This window comes from Macrotis lagotis, chromosome 2 (assembly GCF_037893015.1).
Source record: "Macrotis lagotis isolate mMagLag1 chromosome 2, bilby.v1.9.chrom.fasta, whole genome shotgun sequence".
Taxonomy (NCBI): domain Eukaryota; kingdom Metazoa; phylum Chordata; class Mammalia; order Peramelemorphia; family Peramelidae; genus Macrotis; species Macrotis lagotis.
Genome location: NC_133659.1, coordinates 135,369,340 through 135,393,116, shown reverse-complemented (window position 1 = coordinate 135,393,116; position 23,777 = coordinate 135,369,340). Strand labels below are relative to the sequence as shown.

Genomic DNA, 23,777 nt, shown 5'->3' with positions numbered 1-23,777 from the left:
GAAGGATTGGAAAGGGTTCATATAAAAGATGGTATCTGAGTTGAGTCTTTTTGTTGTACAGCTCTCCCTCACTTAAATCCAATTCACTTGCATGTGTATTGTATTACATCCCTGATATCATGATCTTCAAGAAAGGACAGGGGCAGCTAAGTGGCACAGTGGATAGAGCACCGGCCCTGGAGTCAGGAGGACCTGAGTTCAAATCCAGAATCAGATACTTAATAATTGCCTAGCTGTGTGACCTTGGGTAATTCATTTAATCTTATTACCTTAAATAAATAAAATTTAAAAATAAAAAAAAAGAATGACAAACAACAGCATACACACACAGAACATATTACAAATAAATATAAAATAGCTAGAAAGGTTCTACCAACTAGGAGGATTAGGAAGGGTTTCATATAGAAGATGGCATTTGAGTTGTCTTTTTGACTTGTTTGGTTTGGGGTGGGGAGGAGAGTGGATCATTCTAATTACACAGCATTCAGTCTCTTTTTGTGACTGCTCTTTCCATTTGAAGTCATTGTGAATATTATTTTCCTGCATCATCTTTCAATACTTTGCATTAGTAGTATAAATGTCTTCCTATGTTGCTCTGTATTCATTATATTCATGATTTCTTATGGAGCAGTTATAGTCTCTTACATTCATATACTGTGATTTGTTTAGCCACCAAATAGAACAACTTAACTTCAATTACCTCCTTTTGTTGACTGAGGAATCCTATCACTCAAATTAAGTTATTCTATCGTAGGAAGGGACACACATGGTTTTCATAGATATTTCTGCATTTAAAGAGTTTGTGATGTATCTGGGGAAACAACGCCCACATGAAACAACAGTGCTTCATCATTTTCCAAACGAAAACCGGAGAGTTTGTATAACCATTTAGCAAATTCCCTTTAAACTTTATATTTCATTATTTTTCCTGTTTACTTAAGTCTTTTTTAATTTTAAGCAACATTTTTTAGCCCAGATTCTCATTACTTTTAAAGACCACAAAAGATTTTTTTTATCAGTCATATTTTTAAAACACAGATATAAACTCAACTGCTTAAAAATTATTAGTTTTAGGTCTCTTCTGTGTTAAGGAGCTCATTTTTTTCTCTTTAGCTCTCTTTTTTCCTTTCATATATTCATAAAATATATATCTTCTAAAATATTGTTTTATGAACATTTTAATAGAGAATTAGAATTTGTGAACAATTGCTAATAGCTCACACAATATATTCTGAAAAAACTGATATATATATATATATATGAACATAATTGGAAATTGTACAAATGCCTCAAATCTTTAAAATCATAATTCTTCATGTATTTTAATATAGAATTTAAATTTAAAAGCTGCTTCTTTTCTTGAAGTATGTCAGCAAAAATACCAGAGTGCCAGTAAAGAATCTGAATGTTTTCAATGAATTTCTAGTAATATATTAGGCATTTTTGAATGCCTAGCAGGCAAAATTTCCAAATCATTATGAAATTTCATCTTTAAAAAAATGTGATTCATTTCATTGGTTTAACTTGTCTATAAGATTTGCAATGGGATTCCAGTTATTTTTAGCTTGCTGTTTTATTCAGTGCTTTGAAGTTTTATAAAGGAACATACTATCTAATAGAAAGCCTTATTAAAAATAGCTTTCCCTCCACTCTTTTGAATTCCGATAAAATCATTGGAATTTAGAAAGCCATTCCTTTAAAACAGCTAAAAAAAAGTACAGCATACAATCTCACAGAATCACAAAATTCAATGATGGTCTTGTTTTATAGATGAAGAAGCCAAGTCTCAGAGAAGTTAAGAGAATACTTGTGTGTTTTTCACTAAGATTGAACAAAGTCTTCAAAAGGATGTTTGTGATTCTCAAAGATATATAATGTTAATAATGATAATAATAATGTTAATAATGATAATAAGCATTTATATAGTTTATTAAGGTAAACTTATACATATATAATAACCACATTATGCAGATCAAAGAGAAATAAAAGACAAAATATTTTTAACTATGAAGAAAGCATCCTTTCATGAAAATATGAAGAATACATATGTAAACAAGAAAAACACCACCATTTCAGAAAAAGGGAAAGCCCCTTGCTAGTTAAGGTTGTACTTTGACCACCAGTTACAAGGAAAGTGATTCATCCTCTGGGGTGGTGGTGAGCCACAGAGTCAAATTTATGTCAACCAAGAGACTCTCTTTATATAATAGAAAGAACCATGCTTAGGTCTTTTCAGCCCTCCCCACACACTCAGATAACAATCACCTTAGCTGTATATTAACTGACTACTGTAGCAAGGCATACTGTGAAGTTTGCATGTCAGGATCCTAAAACTGCTCTATTACCCAATTAAAGCTAAATGACTTAAGGTATTATTTATTAATTCATAAAACAAAGCCCATTTAACACTAGTAATTACAAAACTCTGCACTGCGATAGCCTTTCTCAGGCACCAAAAACAGATTTCACCTTTTCTTAAGATTATTTTTTTCCAGTAGCAACACCTGAGAATGCTGGAAGATTTCAGATTTCCATTAGAATGCCACAATTGTAATGAAATATTTTTGAGACATTTATTCATTCAAAAACTGTAGCCTGTTGGCATACATTTGCAAAAAGAAATATGTTCAATTCAATATATATATTATTATATGTAATACATATAATAATAATATATATATATATGTATATACCAAGTACTATGCTATCATTGGAGATATAAAAAGAGGCAAAAGATAGTCCTTGCCCTCAAAGAGTTTACAATCTAATGAAGGAGGTACAAGAAACTATAATGGGGGCAGCTAGGTGGTACAGTGGATAGAGCACTGATCCTGGAGTCAGGAGTACCTGAGTTCAAATTTGACCTCAAACACACCTAGCTGTGTGGCCTTGGGCAAGCCACTTAACCCCATTTGCCTTACCAAAAAAACCAAAAAAAAAAAAAAAAAAGAATTGAGTCCACAACCTGAACTTTAAAGATAAGGAAATGGAGACATAGAGGTTTAGTAAAATGACTTATCCAAGATCACAAAGGCAGTAAGTAGAAGAACTTAGATATGATCCTATCTGTTTCTAATTAATATTAGCTTAGAATAGCATATAGGTTGATCATTTGACCAGTGGAAACCATTTCCTACAGTAATTAGAAAAACTTCATATATTTAACATTTGGGAAAAAATTAATGGGAGTACCAGAATTTGTTATAGCCATGAAAGATGATGATGTACTTTTCAGACCTTTCTTACCAGCCAAGAAAGAATGAAAGAAAGGAATTGAATCTAAGAAGCTGGGGGAATATTCTAATGTAAAGCTTGAATTTAAGTAAATGAGAGTAAACAGCTAAAAAACAGACAGACAAAGAAGCTATGACAATTATGACTTATTTAGGGTTAATTTCTTTATTCTGATACAATGAAATTTCTGATTGCCTCACAATCAAAATGAAATTTCTCACCTCAATATCAGTGCCATTCATATTTACCTTAATGAAAATATTCTTCTCTAATCATGTCTTTAAAATAAATAATCTTTAAAGTACTTTTGATTAATATTTAACCAACTTTTTTCTTACTAAAAATGGCAATAGACCAATTGGTTTTGTCATGTTATTAAACCTCATCAAGACCCTTTAAAGGGTGTAGCTTGTCAGGTAAGCAGTTCCTTCTGCTGAGCCTTAAGGCAAAGATTTTATCACAAGCTGCTGCTTGTAATAAGATTTGTACCTATGCTTTGAGGCCATTTAACAATTCAGGTGTGAATATCTGAAGTGACCTTCAAGAACACACAACACTGGGACAGCTAGGTGACACAGTGGGTAGAGCACCAGCCCTGGAGTCAGAAGGACCAGAATTCAAATCCAGCTTCAGACCCATACTACTTCTTTAGAGCTGTGTGACCTTGGGCAAGTCATTTAATTTCACTGTTTTGCAAAAAAAACCCAACAACAAAAAAAAAAGGAATATATAACACGTTGCCCTCCTGGATGCCACCTGGTAATATCGGGCATTGACAGAAAAATATAGAGGAATTTCAAATCACCACTGCCCAGGCATCTTGCTACAAAGAGCACCTGCATCCTCTCCTCTCTTCATGCTCAATTTGGAGCTAGGTGTTGGACCTGGAGTCAAGAAGATCTGGGTTCAAATCTGTTTACTAGATTTGTGACCCTGGGCAAGTCACTTAAGTGCTCTCTGCTTCAGTTTCTTCAATTTGGGGATAATGAAATAACATCTACCTCTTAGGGTTATAAAGATCAAATTAGATAGAATTTGTAAAGCACTTAATTAGCTAGTTGCTACCGCACAGTTGTATTTAATAATTAGTTATTCCTCTCCCCCCCACAATTGCCCTATATTTTTAGTATGGTGACAACTAACTATACTATGCCAGCAGTGGTTATATTGCTTTTCGGGGTACACATAGCTCTGCCATGTGTAGATGAGAATTCTTTCTACTCCAAAGGACCACTCTTGCTACATTCACACACTATGGTTTGCTTCCATTTTGCTACCTTCCCTGTTATATTAGCTTATAATCCACATGAATCACTTCCCAGTGGATGAAATTATCTAGCAAATATCATGTCTCCTGGTTCTGAATTCTATGTTATGATTTTTTCTAATCTATCAAATAGTACTGCTTCTTTGAATGGTCCCAGAGTTCATGAATTTTGTACTTATTTCGAAGAATATTCAGATGGGAATATTTATTCCTAATAAAATCTTTAAAAACTCTAGGAAACATCTTATTTTGAGGTAGGGATTATACAACACAGATTCAGCCTTCATAAATGTTTATTTATTTAGTGATTGACCAGTCTCACCTTATAGGTGACCAAATTTAGTCAGTGAATGATAATAGACTTGAATATTGATCATCTAAAGCTTAGGTAAATGTGGAATGGTCTTGTTGATGTGCTTCCTTGACCTCAGTGGAGTATCCCTCTACTATTTACCAGTTTCCTTGTTCACATAAAAGTAACTATTCTTGCTAAACTAACTAGATTTCAGCTTTAAGACATCTCTTTCATCTGACCATATTGAGAGGCAGACTTTGGGTCATCTACCATACAGAGTTGCTGGGTATCATCCATCCTAGGCAACTTAAAATGGTAAACTTCAGGTGGCATAACATTAACACTGTGTTTAGCAAATTCTATCACAGGCAAGCATTGAACTTAGTACTAGTTGTGAGTGCCATGTAGAAGTATATTAATTATTTTATATTCTGATTAGCTTATTCCACATGGTCATTATCCTATAGATAATAGATTGTAATAAATAGGAAGTGGTTGTCTAACCACTGCCTTCTCCTGAAGAAAGTGGCCACAAATTGCAATCATGTCTGAGACCATGTATGGTTAGAGTCCATGAAAATCAAACAATCAATATATACTGATTAAGCACCTGCTATGTGCCATATTGTCTCAATTGTGGGAATTAGTTGCCAAATCCTTAAATAGTGGTTTATAGCTACCAGACTGCTGTTCCCTTTTGATGAGGGCAAATCCATTATAAAATCTAAACTCACATGATACCAGGAAATGAGGGGATCAGTTAATTTGGAGGCATAAATGTTTTACATTTTCCTGATGTGTAATTATATTACTAAAAATATACCATGGAATTAATTTTTTTTTCTGCAAGGCAAATGGGGTTAAGTGGCTTGCCCAAGGCCACAGAGCTAGGTAATTATTAAGTGTCTGAGACCAGATTTGAACCCAGGTACTCCTGACTCCAAGGCCTGTGCTTTATCCACTCCGCCACCTAGCTGCCCCCATCCTTTACTTTTTTTAAAAAATGTTTATTTCATTAAATATTTCTCAATTATATATAATATTTCAATATTTATTTTGGGAAATTTTGTTCCAAATTCTCTCCCTTCCTCCCATATCTTGCTCACCCATCAAGATGGCAAACAATAGGATATTAATTATACATGTGAAGTCATGCAAAACATAATCTTTCAGTTCTTAATGATAGATTATATTCAGTCTAGTTATCAAAGTTATGGTAGACCAGGATCTTTTTTCTGACTTCTAGGTCTCCTGACAGCAAGAACTTCTTCCTCTACCTCTGAAAGATTATAACTGAGGTTCCCTGTCTCCCTGTTGTATATCTTTAGATATTTTTGGTATGAATTATAGGCTTCCTCATCTTACTTTTTCCTTTCTATAGCTCCAGATTCTGTGACAGACCACCTTTTAGTGCATTCTTCATTCTTAGAAAATGATGTCTCAGAAGAATGAAAAAATAAGAGTTCATTATACATAGCATCTCAGTAAAATGCTAAGCTCCTTAAAGCAGATCAGGTTCTACAATCTCTGGGACCATTATAGATTTTGTTGCTTGCCTCTTTCAGTTACATTTATAGGGTTAGTTTGATAATCAATAGTTTACAGTCAAACTGAATGATGTGTCAATCAATTCTTCAACAAACATTTATATTTACTTATAATTATGTTTTCTTATTGTTAGCCAGGCCATTAAGCACTGGAAATACAAATAAAAGGGGGGTAAATCTTATTGCCCTCAAGCAGCTTATATTCTAAAGGAAAGGATAATCCTTTTAAAAGGAAGTTGAAAATAGGGGAGGAGACAAAGGTACAGGGGGAAGGTAGAGAAAGTCCATGGTTACACTTCAATGGGAATGAGCTGTGGCTGGCCTGAGCTCCCTTCTTAAATAAAGATCCAGAGTATAACTCATTAAGTCATCAGCAGGAACTCTTCCTTTCAGATTGGTCCTGTGTCCAGATAGTTCTAATTGCTCACCCAGAAGAATATCCAATTATTTACCCAGCCTGGTTAACCTCTACAACAACTCTTAAATGTATTCCCTTCTTTCCACTTAAGTGTCCACCACTCTTTAATCGGGCCCTTATCAACTCTCTTCTGAAGAAACAATCTTTATTGGTCTATCAGCATCTGGTCTCCACCCCTTCAAACCCCTTCTAGACTCTTCTAGACTCAGGGACCACAAGAATCTGCCTCTAGGGTACAGATTTGACTCTGCTGCTCCCCTACCCAAAGCTTGTAACACCTCCACCCTTGTTGCCTTAAAGATTAAAAAAACAAACAAACTTCTGCTCTTTATTGGCTCTCTATTTTGGGAAGCCAAACTACCCTTGCAGAAAACTTGTTTCTCATTATTCCTTTCATCATACAATCCAGTCAAACTAGACTACTATTTCCTGAATTCCACATGTCACCTCTTGCCTCTTAATTTGGCATATGCCATCACATGAGGCTTGGAGTCAGGAAAACTGAGTATAAAATCTGGGCCTCTTGACGTTTCCTAGCCATGTGACCCTGGGCAAGCTATTTAACCTTGTTTGCCTCAGTTTCCTTATCTGTAAAATAAACTGGAGTAGAAAATGGCAAGCCTCCCACATCTTTGACAAAAAAAACTGCAAAATCAGCATTCCTGTAATATCTTTTTCACCCTCTTTAGATTACTTATCTTCTTTCAAGACTAATTAGAGCAGCTCCTCAGTTGATCATTAGTCTTCTGTCTTCTTTCACATTTTCAGGGGCAGTTTGGTTGGCTAGCCTTTGTTTCTTTCACTCCCTTCTTTACATAACACATATCTGTATAAATATCATATTCCTCTATAAGACTAAAAAAGCTCCTTGAGGGCAGGGACTGTTTTAAGTCTATTTTTCCAGGAAATATTAGATTCAAGAAATCTGTCCCTTAATCCTATTTTTATTTCTCTCTTGGTAGTTTGATCAATAATTAGACAAAATATGCTAATGTAAATATTCTGAATACTTTCTAATCCCAGTTTCTGATCTGCCCTCAAATCTCTCTGAAAATGGAAAAGAACTGACTCTATAATTGATCACTTTAATATTTATTCTCATTTTTGTACAAATAATTTTTTTATACGTTAATAAAATATTCTTGTTTAAGAGTAAACGAAATACCCCTTCCCCTCCATAAATATAGACTCGGTTGAGTGATAAAGTAAAGGGGAGAGAAAAAAATTAAAATTAAAAAATAATAGTAATAATTGTAGGTATGGCCAGGTGGGGCAATGGACAGAGCCCCAGCCCTGGAGCCATGAGCACTGGAGTCTGCATCCGGTCTTGTACACCCAACAATCACCCAGCCCTGTGACATGCAAGCCACCCGAACCCCACTGCTCTGCAAAAACAAAAAAAAGACCCAAAATAAAATAAATAGTAATAATAGGAGGGAGTGGCTGGGTGGCGGACAGAGCAATGGCCCTTGAGCCAGGAGCACTGGGGTCCAAATCTGGCCTCAGACACCCTAGGATCACCTTACTATTCGGGCCCCGGGCAGGCTTATAATTGATCACTTTAGAAGTAGCTCTAATCCTCAAATGTGTAGGATAACTATTTTAATCTTCCTTCCAAAAAATTAGGAAAGTATGCTCGTGAGGTGGGTTTGGGACAAAAGCTTACAATTTTATAATGCTCATCAAGTTAACCAAGGTATTTCCCAGCCCAATTCCAATAATGAATTAAAAAGGCAGCCATCCTTTTGTTTGTAGTTCAATTGTAAAAACTAATCATTTGTTTAGGTCAAAGGTCCTTAAGAAGGGTCTGTGAATTTTTTTTTTGATAACTCTATTACCATTTCCTTTATATTCCTATGTATTTTATTTTAGGCACTAAAACTTTATTCTGAGATGTCCATAGGCTTCACTAGACTTCCAATGGGAATCCTTGTTTAGGTTAACTCTTCTTCCTTGAGCAGCAGTATTAACATAGATATTAGTTGATTGTGCTGTACTAGTATAAAGATAAGAAGTAGGATAGAATTTCAGTCAAAGCTTTTGAACCAAGCAAGGTGGGAATGCTGGTGACAGGATAAGAGAACTGTATGTAAACTACTTTAAATACAATAATATTCCTGTAGACCAAAATTATTAACTTGGATTATTCACTGTTCTATACGTGCAGAAAATAGCAGGAGAAAGAGGAACCAATAGAAAAGACAAAGAGGAGAAAGTTATTAAGGAAGAATTGTTCATCTGCTCCACTGTTTAGTCATGTCCTGACTCTCCATGACCATGTATGGGGGTTTACCATTTCTTTCTCCAATGGATTAAGTAGAGATTAAGTTACTTGTTCAGGATTTCACAACTAGTGTTTGAGGCTGAATTTGAACTCAAGTCCTCCTGACTCCAAACTCAGTCATCTAGATAAACTTTCTGAGGACAAAAATATTTGACTTATCTACAGTTTATATATCACTTCTGTTTAAGCACTTAAATGATTGTTGAATTAAACTGAATTGAATCAGAAAAAAACAGTATCACAGAAACCAATGAAGGAGAGGGTATTAGGTAGGAAGGAAAAAAATACTTCTTAGACAGCTACTATGCATTTAACAAATTCAATCTTATTTGACTTTCACAACAACCTTGGGAGTTATGTGCTATCATTATCCTAATATCATAATTGAGGAAACTAAGGCAGACTTGATTGTTAACTGACTTGCCCAGGATCACACAGTTAATTATCAGGTATCTGAAGCTGCATCTAAACTCATTTTCCTGACCCCAGGAAGATTTTCCTCCCTTCATATCAGTTTCTTCTCTTAAGAAAAGACTAGTCAAAATTATAATTTTTCTCCTTTTTATTATACACTTAACAACTTTTAATAAACACAAACATTTCATTATTCAAAGAATAAAAAGGTACAATATCAAAAATTGAAAATGTTCATTTATGTACATTAGCCTTATGTGCCCTTCTGAATTTTTTCAATATAATTAAATATTGCTGAAAGGTTAAGAGGGAAGAGGGCTAAAGAAAGCCTTCTGTATTGCTCAAATATCTTTTCTGGATCATAAAATGTTCTTACCTACTTTATTTATTTTAGAGTCCACTGATGGCACAATGAATAGAAGACTAGGCCTGGAGTCAAGAAGACATGAGTTTAAATGACTCAGACATTTACTCACTGTGTGACCCTGGACAAGTCACTTAAATCTGTTTTCCTCAGTTTCCTCAACTGTATAGTGGTGATAATAATAAAACTTACCCCTCAGTCAGTAAGTATAATAATTCTTACCTCAGTGAAGTTCAAAGGAGATAAAAAATAAAATAAAATAGTAGGCTCTTTCTTTCTTTCTTTCTTTCTTTCTTTCTTTCCCCCTTCCCTCCCTTTCTCCTCTATTTTGGGGGGGGTGATTTGCAAGGCAGTAGGATTAAGTGACTTGCCCAAGGTCACACAGCTAGGTAATTATTAAGTGTCTAAGGTCGAATTTGAACTCAGTTCCTTCTGACTCCTGGGCTGGTGCTCTATCCACTGTGCCACTTAGCTGCCCCTCTCTTCTATTTTCTATGAGATGGTTTCGTTACCCAAGATCATCCTGAGGTCTCTAATAAGCAACTAATAATAAATAAACAACTTGTATAATAAAGAATAAGATATATTGTTCTTGTTATCTTTGAAAAGTTACAACCATATACTGTACACTGACACTGAATAAAGTGTTAGAGTTTAAAGGAATAGTATAAAGATTTATCTTAAACATTTATATTGTTCAAATGGAGAGTTCTTCTATTGAGGTTCTCTAGAAAGTCAAAAATGTTAAATTCTAACTCAATGAAGGAACTTCTGTGTTGACTGAGATAATGTGATAAAGGTACTTTACTCCCTGATTACTTAATTAAACACAGAATACTGACTCCTCTTTTGCATTTTTAACCCAAAGCTTTGCTCCCTCTGCCATGGAGATATGGATCAATACATACTAGAGATGGATGAAAATTCGAAGTGTTTCTCTTCTAGGTCCTGAAGGAGTTAACCCCCACATGGACTGATAATGCAACAAGATTCTCTTTCAACTGTGTTTGACAAGGGAAACTTCCTGTCTCATGGGGAAAAGAAGGTACAACACACTCTGAAATCACAGCTTAAATTTGGAGAGAGCATAAAATAAGTAACCAGTCTTCCTTCCTTTCTTTTTTTTTCCTGATCCATTTCCACTTTCTCCCTGTCTAGAACGAATATTAAATATTAAAGTTCATCTGTTCTTTAAAGTTTGTTTACATTTACACTCAATTAATACTGAAAACTAGCATATGATAGAAGTGTGATTGACTATAGCAACCTTGAATTTGTATTTGTATTTTCTTATTGGGAATGTAATATGAATGACAGAGCAGCAGCTAGCATGGTACCCATAGTGGAAAAAAATGAGACAGAAAATAGATCCTTTTGGATTTGTTTGAATTTTTCTTGTCTGGGGGCTCTAGAGTAAAATGAAAGAGAATGCTTACTGTTTTATAGTCTGTAACTTCCCAAAGGAAGGGGAAAAATTAATCAAAATTCATAAATATAAAGATTTGAGCCTCAAAAAAGCAAGTAAGTAGTGTAAGGAGGTTTAGGGAGTAAGGATTAGTTAAGAGGCTAATTTTATTTTATTGTTCTCAGAATTCCTTTTAAGGAGACAACTTGGTGAAAAGAGCCTCCAAAAGAGTGCATTCACCAAAACAGAATCTAAATAAGAATTGGTTGCTTTCCTCTTCTTTAAAAGACCCTGCTACATAAATATAGTATCTAGAGAACCTAGAAAAAATGTGTACAGCTGATATGTTCAGTGAACAGTCTTCTATAAAAGATCAGATTTTCTAAAAAGTCTTTCACAAGGGCTGAATGGCAGTCAATTCATAACTGAATAATTCCTTAATCTTAATAAGATTCTGTTTCAGGTTAAAGAGAAAGTCATGATATCAGAAGGGAGTCATTTTATTGTGCAAGTTTAAGAACTGGGTTTATATTCACATCTATGGAAGAAAAATTCACATGAACATAAATGTGGACAACAAGAGACCTGCAGGTAGAGCCAATATTTTCTTCCATTAAAGTGACTGGAATCTTCTCAGTCACTGATACACGAATTTGGATGAAATACTAAAGTTCTTTTCTCTCTAACATGAAGAACACATAACTTCAGCCTGAAACATTTTTAGATTTAGGCTTTGCTTCCTTGCTACTAGTTCCAAACCATGCCTCTCCTATTCCAGTCATATATTCTCACCTCCTCTTTACCAGTAGTTTGGACTTTGTCCCTGGAGCTACGCTGCCCTCTGATAGATGAACTTCTGTTATATCCTATATAGAACCAGGACTCTACCCCATTTCTCCACCTGCTTCAAACCATACCATTCTCCATTTCCATCTCCTGCACACAAGAAGCTTAGATCACCAACCATAAAAATGCTTTGGCGCTGTCACCTAATTTGCCCAGATCCAGGTCTCCTCTTCACTGACCAAGCTATAAGATCCAGATTCCCACCCACACTTCCTTACCAGCTTCCCTTTCTTTTATTTCATTAACAATAGAAAATAAGCTTCATGAAGTCAAACACTGTCTTGCTTGCTCATATTCCCAATCATGTCTGATGCATAGTAAGCACTTTTCCTAACTGATCTTGTTTATGAAAAAAAAATCCTTGGAACTATTCCCTTTCTTCACCTCTACAAGCTTAATTTTTAATAAATATTGTCAGGTTTAAGCAACCACATTGAATCATATAATTTCAGAGCTAAAAGAGACTTTAGAGTACAACACTCTCATTTTACAAATGAGGAATTGAAGGCCAAGATGTTTAAGACTTGCCCATGCCAACAATCAATCAATCAAAATAATTCAATAAGCATTTTAGTACCAGGCACTATGCTAGGTACAAGGTAAAACAATTGTAGACAGAAATAGTCCCTGTTCTGAAGCAACTTATATTCTATTAGAATAATGTACAGTATAAAGGGACTATGGATTTAGGTAAAATAGAAAAATTCATATGAAGAAGCTAAATGTCAATAATATCAAGAAGAATAAAAGAAATTGTTATTAAAGGGATCTGGCATTGCCAGATCTCACCTGGCATTGCCTGATCTCACTTTATAGTACAAACTAGTAATTATCAAAACTATTTGGTACTAGACCAAAAAATACAGAAGTAATTAGTGAAATAGATTTAAAAAAAACACATCCCCAAAACGAAATATCTAAAGTACTCCTCAGTATAATAAATTCAATAACACAAACTCTATGGAAAAGAACACTGTGTTAAGAACTGGAAACAAAATATGTGGCCAGTGCTTGATGAATAATTTAACCAAAACAGTGATATATGAACAGAATGGAATGTTGTTATGCTTTGAAGAATGATAAACTCAAAAGCAGTTAAGTGAGAAATAGATTTAGACTAGCATCTTAACCTATATATTAATATAGATTCAAATATTATATAATCTAAATATTATAAAAAAATTAGAGTAAAATGGAAAGTACATCTTTCATAACTGTGGATAGGAAAAGAATTTATAGCCATATATTGATAGATTATAAAAGACAAAATCAACAATTTTGATTACAAAATTTAAAAGTGTTTTCACAAATGGAACCAATATAATTAGAATTAAAAGAAAATGTATGATTGAGGAAAATTTTTGCATTAAACTTTCATGCCATAAGTCTCTCACATTCAAAATTGATATTTTCCCCAGCTTTATTTAAGATCAAATGGGAGGATAAAGAGAAAAATGACAAAACTAACAAATAATGTTCAAAATCCCAAATATCCAGGCAAATGAAAATACAACAGATTTTCCATTTCATCTTATATATGAAAAAGAAGGAAAAAAAAATAGTTGGGCTTTGAGAAAACAAGCATGTTAATTCACAGCTGGTAGAATTGTGATTTGGTCCAACAATTCCAGAAAATAATTTGCAAGAAAAGTAAATTGTTCATATCCTTTGACTCAGCAATCCCATTATCAAATCAGTTTATACTCCAAGAAGAATGACATTAAGACAAGACTCATGTGTATGAAAATATTTGTATTTTCTTAACCTTGTTGAAATCTTGTTATGATAACAAAGAATTAGAAACAAAATATATGGCCAATGATTGCTGAATAGCTGAACAAACTGTGATATATGAATGGAATAGAATGGAAAGATGTATGAATTCCTTATTGTGCTTTAAGGACCGACAAACGTGAAAAATTCAAATAACTATAGAGAAACATATGAAGAGATGTGGAATAAAGAAAGGAGAGCCAAAAGAGCAAAGCAAAAAAACAATGATCCCAATGATATAAAGATAATTCTAAAAGATATAAAACTCAGATTAAAAAAAAGTCATTATCTTGGTACCAAATTATTAGAGTTAATACAATCTTCCTTTTTTGTTAAAAATCCATGAGCTACATGCACTATTGACTGTGTTCAACTTTTCTGGAGAAATGAACTTTATTAGAAAATATGTTTGGAAATTTTTATAAATGTTTGTGGTATCAAAATAAAATTGTAGGGTTTTTGTTAGTTTGTTTTTAAAGAATAGGTGCTAGAATACAGCTCTATGTAATATTATTTAAGATTAGAATTCCAAGTGACAAAAGATTTTTCTGGACAATTTTAATTTTAATAGCAGTGTTATGAAACAGGTGTGAACAGGTTAACAAAAAGAATAGCAATGATAAGAATATCAATTCAAATTTTTGTAGCCCAAACAGAATCTAGAATTTTGTATATTCTAAACATTGACTATAAAAATGTCCTTTTAAATTATTATGATAGAAACCATGGTTAAATTTTGAATCCCTTAATACAAACTAGGCTGTTAATAGATTTCTAGAAGAAAGTAGAAGTGAAATCATGGTCTAAATTAACACATGGGTTGAGAGGCAAAATAAGGATTTCATCCTTCATTTTGATCCTGGAAGATCCATGGGAAGAGTGGGCTCAAATTTATAGTATTAGTAGTTGTTAAGCACACATGTAGAATAAATAGTGTGACAAAGGCACCTCATAACTATGGTACTGCAAGGCCTAAAAGGCTTTTCTTTCTTCATTAGAGTCCTTATATAGCTCCCCTTGGCTGTAGCATTTCTGCTAAATGGACTGCTTATCTAGTTAATCAAGGTAATCTCCTTTCAAAAATCTGTTTGCAGGAAGCTTTTTTGTCCATCAAAGGACCTTAATTCATGCCTGTCTCTAGTATATATATCTCTGCTCGCAAGTGGATGAAGTATCTCCTATGGGTCCAGTGTTATTGATCAGTCATTTTTTTCAATCATGTTCAACTCTCCATGATCTATTTGGGGTTTTCTTGGCAAAGATACTTAAGTGGTTTGCTATAATCTTCTCCAATTCACTTTATAGATTAGGAAACGGAGGGAAACAGTTGGTTAACTAACTTGCCCAAGGTCACAGCTGGTAAATATCTGAGTCTGGACTTGAATTCAGGGATCAAAGATTTCCTGACTACCCTCTATTCACTTTACCACTTAGCTGCCCACATGTCCAGCAACAATCTTTCCAAGAAATATGGCTGATGGGGAGGGAGGCTCTTTGTGTAGTGCTTAATTTTTTAGTTATTAATTTAATTACTTAAAGTCCTCAGAAATGTGATTAATTTATTTGCTCTGCTGTTCACTATTTTTCCCTTTTTGACTCAGTCTAAGAGGTGTGCTCACCTCATACATGAATCCTAGGATATTATACCTTGTTAACTTATTAAAATAGTATCTTTTGTGACTACATCAACCAAGCTAGAATGGGAGAGGAATCATATCATCTCTTCCTTTTATATTTGTGCATAAAGGATGGAAGATGTAAGACAAATATTTGGAAAACTGAAGCAAGCTGGAGCAGACTAATATAAGTATAATGCACATGTGGTCATTTCCACAGTTCTATGGAAACAGGCTTTTAAAATATGTGAAAGAATCTAAGTTACAAAGTAGGCTCTTACTCAAAGTATTATAAATTATAGCCCCAGGTTCAGGGCTAAATACCATTTGGAATAAATCAGTTTTATTTGGATCATCAGTTGGGTAACTAGAATTTTCAAGGTTGAGACATGGTTGATTGATGAAATATTTGTCCCCTAGATTTTTCCTGATGATTAGGGAGGTACTTAAAAGATTTTATCAGACCCTGGAAAACAGATATTATGTCTTTCACATCTTTGTATACTTCATAATTTCTAGAACAAAACGTTGTTCACATTAAGGGATCAATAAATTGTAATAAGGAAGCTAGGTTGCACAGTGGATAAAATGCTGGTCCAGGAAACAGGAAGATTTATCTTCCTGAGTTCAAATCTAATCTCAGATACTTATTAGCTGTGAGATCCTGGTCAAGTCACTTAACCATGTTTGCTTCAGTTTCTTGATCTGTAAAAATGAGCCGGAGAAGAAAATAGCAAACCACTCCCCTTGCTAAGAAAACCCCAGATGGGTTCATGAAGAGTCAGACATGACTGACCAACAATAAATAATTGCTCATGTTTATACAGAACTAAAGACTCTCATTTGATCCTTACAACAACCCTGGGATGTAGGTGCTATTATTATCCCCATTCTACAATTAAAGAAATTGAGGCAGAAAGAAGTTAAATGATTTGCCCAGGGTTATACAGCTACTAAGTATTTGAGGCTAGATATAAAGTCAGATCTTCATTTCTCCATGTCCAAGGTTCTATCTACTGAATTACCACTTACCTATATACTACTGTACCTTAAGTATTCCTTAACTGTTGAACAAAGAATTTATTTTTCTGAAGACATAGGTTTAAGATATAGGAAGCTTCAAGATCTTTACTTCTGCCTTCCATGTTAGGAAAGATGAAATACTGAAGAGTGGAGGAGACTACTTATGGTGACTGGAGGACCAGGCAACTCTTTTCCTGTGTGACTGAACAAAACAAAAAATAAAAATTGTTCTTCCCTTAACTGTTTTTTTTTCCAACACTACTTTCCTCTCAGTATACTTCACTTCTGCCCTATCCCATCCTATAAATACTTGTTTCTTCTCTAGCTCCATCTTGTCAAAGATTTTGCTCTTGATTGTACACATTCCCAGTTTCCCATAAATCCAATTAATTAAAAAAAAAGGAGCAAAACATATAGGGATATTTTTTTATTGTTTCTCCAGAACTTTTCACCTAGGATATCACCTCCTGGAATCCACTATCTGGCCAGGGAGCCCCAGGTGACTTGTGAAGTTCCAGCTGTATGATGGAGTAGAGGTTACACATACAGATATTGATGAAGTACATTTAATATGTTCATGCTCTTCCAAATACTGTATGTAGCTGCAACATGCTGTTTTATATATGATCTATATGTATATTTTGTGTGTGTTCAATTGTCTGATACTTTATGACCCCATTTGATGTTTTCTTGGCCAAGACACTAGAGTAGTTTGCCATTTCCTTTTCCAGCTCAATTTACCAATGAGGAAAGTAAGGCAAACAGGGCTTGCCCAGAGTCACACAGTGTCTGAGGTTGGATTTGAACTCAGGTCACCCTGACCCCAGGCCCTTCTTTCCAGTGAGACACTCAGCTTCTATATTATGCATCCGTGCTGTCACTGTCTGAGAATACATTATTTTTCTTGCAGGTGACTTAAGTGGTTTTTATATATGAATGAGCCTAATATGTGAAAAGTTTTATATGTATTGCATAAGATCTGCATGTTTGATCTATAGTCACAAATGTATATGTAAAGGGGTAACCAGTTGGCTTCCTTAGCTCTGGCTAGAGCACATTCCATGAAGTGTTAAGCCTATGACAGTTTTTTTTTAGAGAAACATGTGACTCAACACTGAAAGGATGGATGCTTGGTTGATCCTGGGCAATTTAACATATGGCAAATAATTCTTCCACCAGTAGAGAGTTATGGAGGGACTACCCTTCCCTCATCTCACCAGAAAGGGTGAGCTGGGAGCACATGGCAGCTAAAGGACATCTGTTGCCTTAGGTCAAGCCGATGCTCACACTGGTTGTCAAGCCTTTAGATGTCTTTTTTTTTCCTTTGGCTTTCTGTTTCTGCTATCAAATAGCAATGCTGAGAGGGTCACATTGGGTATTGGAGGTAGCCTAGTGAATCTGAGAGGTCTGGAGGTCCTGGGCCTCCTCCGCTGGATTTGACTCGTTGTAAGCAGCAGTGTTCTGTTAACTGACTACATCAGAGCAGAGGATCACACTCTGGAGGAGGACTCCCCAGGCCCCTGCCAGGCTTGGAAGACCGACAGCAAGGACTTTGATGAGACAAAGCAGGGCTGCTGTGAAATCTAACTATTTAGCAGTCTCACAAACCTTATGTTTTAATGGCTTTAAGTCTCACCCTCCCCAGAGACTATTCCCAGACTAGTTTTAAATTACTGTCTCTTGCTTTGAGTGTTTGTTAATGGGAGCACTGGTGAGCTTTTTGTGAGTCTATTTTGAATTTCTTTTGTGTGGAGAAATAAATAGCTGCCCTATAGCAGATTATTATCCTACCCTGAGTATCTTTCTACTCCTCCCCCTTTTGGTAGTATCTAGAGGGAGTCAAATTTTAGCTTTAGATTATTTTCCTTGGGTCTCTAAGGTGGAGTTGTAAAGAACTCAAGACTTCTGGAAAAATGCCTTAGACACTCTCTTCAGAGAACTAGGAGGATTCTCAGGACTGACCCAGTTCATCCAAATAACTAAGAAGAAAAGCAATTAGATCCTGGGAAGGGAGTGATATTATGATCATCCCCATTTTACAGATGAGGAAATTTAGGCAAACAAGCTGCTTTCCCCTGGGTTTCACAGCTAGTAAAAATGTCTGAGGTTAGATTTGAACTCGTTTTCCTTACTCCAGGTCCTATACTCTCTAAACAGCACAACCTGCCTGGGTTCAAACGAGAGAAAGAGGGGTGGCTAGGGGGATAAAGCACCGGCCCTGGAGTCAGGAGTACCTGGGTTCAAATCCGATTTCAGACACTTGATAATTTACCTTGGGCAAGCCACTTAACCCCATTTGCCTTACAAAATCTTTTAAAAAAAAAAAAAGAGAGAGAAAGAAGATTAATGCCTAAGCATATTCTGGTCTCACTTTCAGCAACTTGATTCTTTTAATTGTCATGACATATGCTTTCTTTTTGTTCTATATATTTTTTCTGTAATTAGAATGAGGACATGCACACGTTCTGAGAACTGGGGATTAACTTTGTGTACTGAGTACCAACTGAAGACTGTTTATAATGTTCACACATAAATCATACCTGTGTATAGACTGTGATTTAGTTGGGGGATGAAAGTAGGTAGCAGCCCCATGAGGAGAAGCAGGCAAAGGGTCACTCCCCCTTTATGGCCTTTTCTGCTCTGTGTGGGCCCCAGTGATTTGCATGTAACATGAGAAGAATAATGGGGGCAGGGTGAGAAGAATCTCTTCTATGAAGCTTCTCCAAAGGTCCTTTGTGTATTGCTAAGTGAATCCCCTAGAAATGGCACCCAGACCAAGGTTATGACGGAAATTAAAAGGATTTCTTTTTAAATCATAATTCATATACTAGACTGAGAAGTCCATAAGACAGAGGAGAATCAGTTCAAACGATATGCTTTAAAAAAACGCCTAAAGGCTTCTTTAGCTAGCAGACTTGGTACAGCTGCCTGAATGAGGTGACATGACAAAATAGCTAAAGATAGTGCTTGGTGCTATCAAGCTTAAGAGCTGGAAGACCCCCCTCCCTCTTTTTTGCTTTTCAGTAGTTGAAAACCAGCAGATGGTAGCAGAGAATAGCAGCTTCAGCAGTGAAGATGCCCAGCAGAGGATATTCCTCAAGAGCATTGCAGTAGAGGGAACAAAAAGAGTAGCAGAGGACCCTAGGGTAGGGAAGAAAGGAATTTAAGAAATGACATTGATAAGCCCTGCAACACTGAAGGAATGAGTTGATCCAAACACATATATCTTTCATACGTATTCCTGGATAACACTGATGTAAGAGCTCTTCTCTAAGGTCGTATAATAACATATGAGAGTATGTGGGTTGGGAAAGGATATTTGATTTTCCTAAAGGATATTTGAGGATTTACCCTTCTCTATTTAATAAAATAGTGTCTCATATAAAGTAGATGCCTGTCAGTCGGGGAATGGTTAAGTAAATTGTGGTACATGAATGTAATGGAATATTACTATGTCTTAAGAAATGACAACTATAAATACAAGAGAAACATGGAAAGAGTTTCATGACATGATGAAGACTGCAAGAAGTAGAGCCAAGAAAACAATATACAAAATGAATATGAAAATGTTCTTAGAAAAAAATCAAAAGTGAATGCTGCAAGATAATAAAGAACAAGTAGGGTTCAAAAGAAGAGATGAGAAGATACCCCCTCCTTTTGCAGAGGTGTGAAATTCATGTGTTATATATTCTTTGGATTTTTTTTCCATGTAATCAATTATGCTAATTTGTTCCTTCTTCCCCCCCCTTTTAAAAATCTTTAAAAAAAAATACTATTTGTTATATGTGTAACCCAAACCTTCAAAGGCAATTGGTATGGGACTCTATATTGGTAGAGATCAATTTCATATCTTCATGGAGAGGTTTGGCTCTTCTGGCAAAATTTAAGCTTTGAGAGAGAAGAAGATGAAAAATGGCAACCACAATTCAAGTTGCTGAAAGGAGAAAAAGACTGTGGGAAAAATAGCTAGCAATCTCCATCACGTTCTTTTATCTTATATTAGGGTGAGATTTGAGACTCTCTGGGTTAAGCTGAGTTATTTTGATTGTACTGGGAGAGCTCCTTTATTTTAATATCTGGAATATAGTCTCCTATTTATAGTTTCTTAGATTCTGTTTTGCTATGTGTGTTCATTGTGAACTGTTATTTGCTGGGAAGAAGTAGAACCTAGATATAAAGCTTGGGTCCTTTTTTTTCCCATTAAGAAACAGCTACCGGAAAAAAACCCCATCAATCAGGAGTTTAGCTTGAACCTGAAAACTACATCCCCTAGTCTTAAATTTCAAGCATGTGCCTATATAAAATATAGTATATAAAATATAAACTATACTTGGGAAATATTTAACAAAATAAACAGGCAACATTGCATTTTAAAATTCTCATTATGTAACCTACAAAACCTTTTTTCAATGGAATTTTTTTTGAGTTTTTAAAAAACATGGTTTATCTTTTCTTTTTTAAAAATATCACCATAGTTTCCTTCTGTATCTTTTCCCTTACTCGTCTCACTGACTTAAACTAATAATATTTAAGGGATCACATGGGTATAATTCTAACCCAGTACTTCTCTTTCTGAGGAGAGCAGAGAGATTGCCTCTGGCCCCAATTCTTCCTTCCCATTCTGGCAGGAATGAAAATCTCCTCCAGAGAAGAGGGAGGTGGAGGAAGAAAGGAGGTATAGAGAAGGTTTAGAAATACCTATTCTGCCTCTCTTCAGGTCACACAAGAAGACTCCATGCTTCATCTGGGGAATAGCCTCATTACATAGATGATGACTCTCTGGTAAGGGAAAGAGAAGGGATACAGGAGGAAACAAGATGTTATAAAAATACAACATCATATTTAAAAAACCCTAATATCTCCTCAGTACATCCAGGATCAAATATAAAATCCTTTATTTTTTAAAGCCCTTTAGAATGATTATCATCACCATTCCTTTTATTATTCTGAAAAATTATTTAAGAACATAACACTAAAATATAACTTATTCACAATAAAATATGCTTAAACATACAGGTATCAATGTCAACAATAATTCTTACCAATCATGTTATTTTGATGCCTATAATTATACATTCACATATGGATAAAATGCTTTTCTTTTCACAGCTGTAGTCCATATGGATATTATAATTCTAGTTCAGCTTTTTTTAACTTAGCATTATTTCATATAGGTCTTTCCATATTTCTTTAGCTTCTTCATTTTTATTATGCATTATTGTGATATATATGGAAGTACTGCATCCTATTTAGCCAGATTGAGCCAATCTTGAGACATTTTTGTTGATCTGAGAGTTTTTTATTTTACATGTAATACAGAATAGGACCAAGTAATTGAAGGTCATCAAGGCTAGATTAAGCCATTTGGACATCCTTCCCAATTAATGGAGGATTCAATGAAGGTCTGGGAATAGGAGACAGACTTGATGAAAATGATGTTTTAGGAAAGTTTGGCAGTGGTACTCAGGATGTATTAGAAGGCCTGGAAAGAATTGGAGGCAAACTTCATTTAAAAATAACAATTATGATGTGTAAAGAATGAAACAGAGATCAATTCTAGTCAAATTCAACTATGAACTACTCCTTCAATTTGGCAGTTTATTTTGCATCTCCATGGACTGACCCAAGTCATCCCCTATTCCTAAAATGCACACTAGGAACAGCAGTTTTTGGGAAACAATTTTGGGAAGGGAGGTGGAGGCTTACTTAGGACCTTAAATGTTAGGCTGAACACTGTGAGGGTTTTATTTTTTTTTTCAAGGGAGCTACTGAATATTTCTGTATGGGGGAGTGACATAATCTGATCTGAACCTTATGAAGGTGTTTTTTTTTGTAATTAGCTTGGGTTGGATTGGAGGGGAGGGAAAGAGAGGGGAAGCAAAGACTAGTTAGGAAGGAAGCTACAGGGCAGTGGTAAGGCCTTAAATATCAGTAGATATGTGAGTGAAGAAAAAGTGGAAAAAAGAAATATGTTAAGGAAGCATAATTAAGACTTTGCAACTGGTTGAACTATGGGAGAAGAAAGATTCTGAGCCTTAACAGAAATAGGAAAATTGTAAGGAGGAACAGATTTAGCAGGGAAGATGAGTTCTGGTTTTTAGAGGCTTGAGTTTGAGCTGCCTCAGGGACTTCTTGGAATAGATCCTCAGCAAGCAGTTAACATGGAATTCAAGAAAGATTATAATTAGATATATATAAATTTTGGAGTTAATCTGTGAGGAGATGATCCTGGAATCTATGGAATTAAATTAGATCATTAAAGAAGAGAATTTAAAGAGAAAAAAAAGAAATGGTCTCAAGGAAAATTTCTAAGCTATACTCAAGGGTTCCATATGGGTGACAATTTCACAAAAAGAAAAAAAAAAGAGGGGTAAGTCAACCAGATATGAAGATTCTTATCATGGATATTGATCTGGAAAGGAACTTGGAGATTATCTACTTCTACCTTCTTATTTTTCAGATGAAGAAACTGAGGCCCAGAGGGGACAAGCGATTTACCAAAATGTATTGTTCTGAGTATGCTTACCTGGGTCTTTGACATATTTAACACATCACACACTGCAACATTAAAATATTTAATGTAATCTTTGAGTCCCTCCTCAGAATTATATTTTTAAATGTATAAAATGAAAAAGGATTTTGAAGGAAAGTAGTTGTATTAAACCAGTTATCAATATATTATAACATGGATCCCAGGATATGAACCTCTACCAGGGTCTAAACTTACCATCCTTCCAAGAAGGTATTATGTCTTCCCTTGGGAGTCTTAGGGGTCTAGTTTTTAATGCAATAGCATTGGTAACTACCCCCTTCTCCAGCATTCCCCAACTGATTCTTATTTGATATCAATCCATATCTAAATATGGAGGAGGGGGAGAGAAAAAAGGGAAAAAAAAGAAAATTATATAAATTTAAAAAGAAATATATAATGCAATTTCATGTATAAGAATTCTTTTTTCTCCTATTCTACATTATGGAAATTCTTGTTTTATTCCTTAAGTTCAGAATAAAATAAAAATTATTTTAAAAAAATTATTCTTAAAAACAGGTGTTTACTAAGGTGTATATGAAGAATAGTTGAAAAAAACATCCTTCCCAAACCAAGGGCACACTTTCCCACTAATAATACCTGGATCCAGAGAAAAGTGGTGGTGGTGGTGGTGGGCTGGGGTGGGATGAGATGGGGTCAAATTTAGAAAACACATGTGGCAAAAGGGTAGGTAGCTCATAAATTTTGCAAAGTCCTTTGTTGGAGGCCCTTTTCTCTCTCCTTGGAGTCCTCATAAAGTTC

At 35.0% G+C, this 23,777-nt stretch overlaps 1 long non-coding RNA gene across 3 annotated transcripts in view; it reads right to left on the bottom strand.

Annotated features, from left to right (window-relative positions):
• LOC141513230 (uncharacterized) overlaps positions 1-23,777 on the bottom strand; it is a 46,125-nt gene that overhangs the window by 17,332 nt on the left and 5,016 nt on the right. For 2 of the 3 annotated variants that reach the window (XR_012475739.1, XR_012475742.1), the window contains exons 2-3: positions 23,214-23,342; positions 16,512-21,265 (exon numbers count right to left, since the gene is read on the bottom strand). This is a non-coding gene — a long non-coding RNA (uncharacterized LOC141513230). The remainder of the gene's footprint in view (positions 1-16,511; positions 21,266-23,213; positions 23,343-23,777) is intronic. The other variant, XR_012475740.1, reaches the window with a different exon arrangement.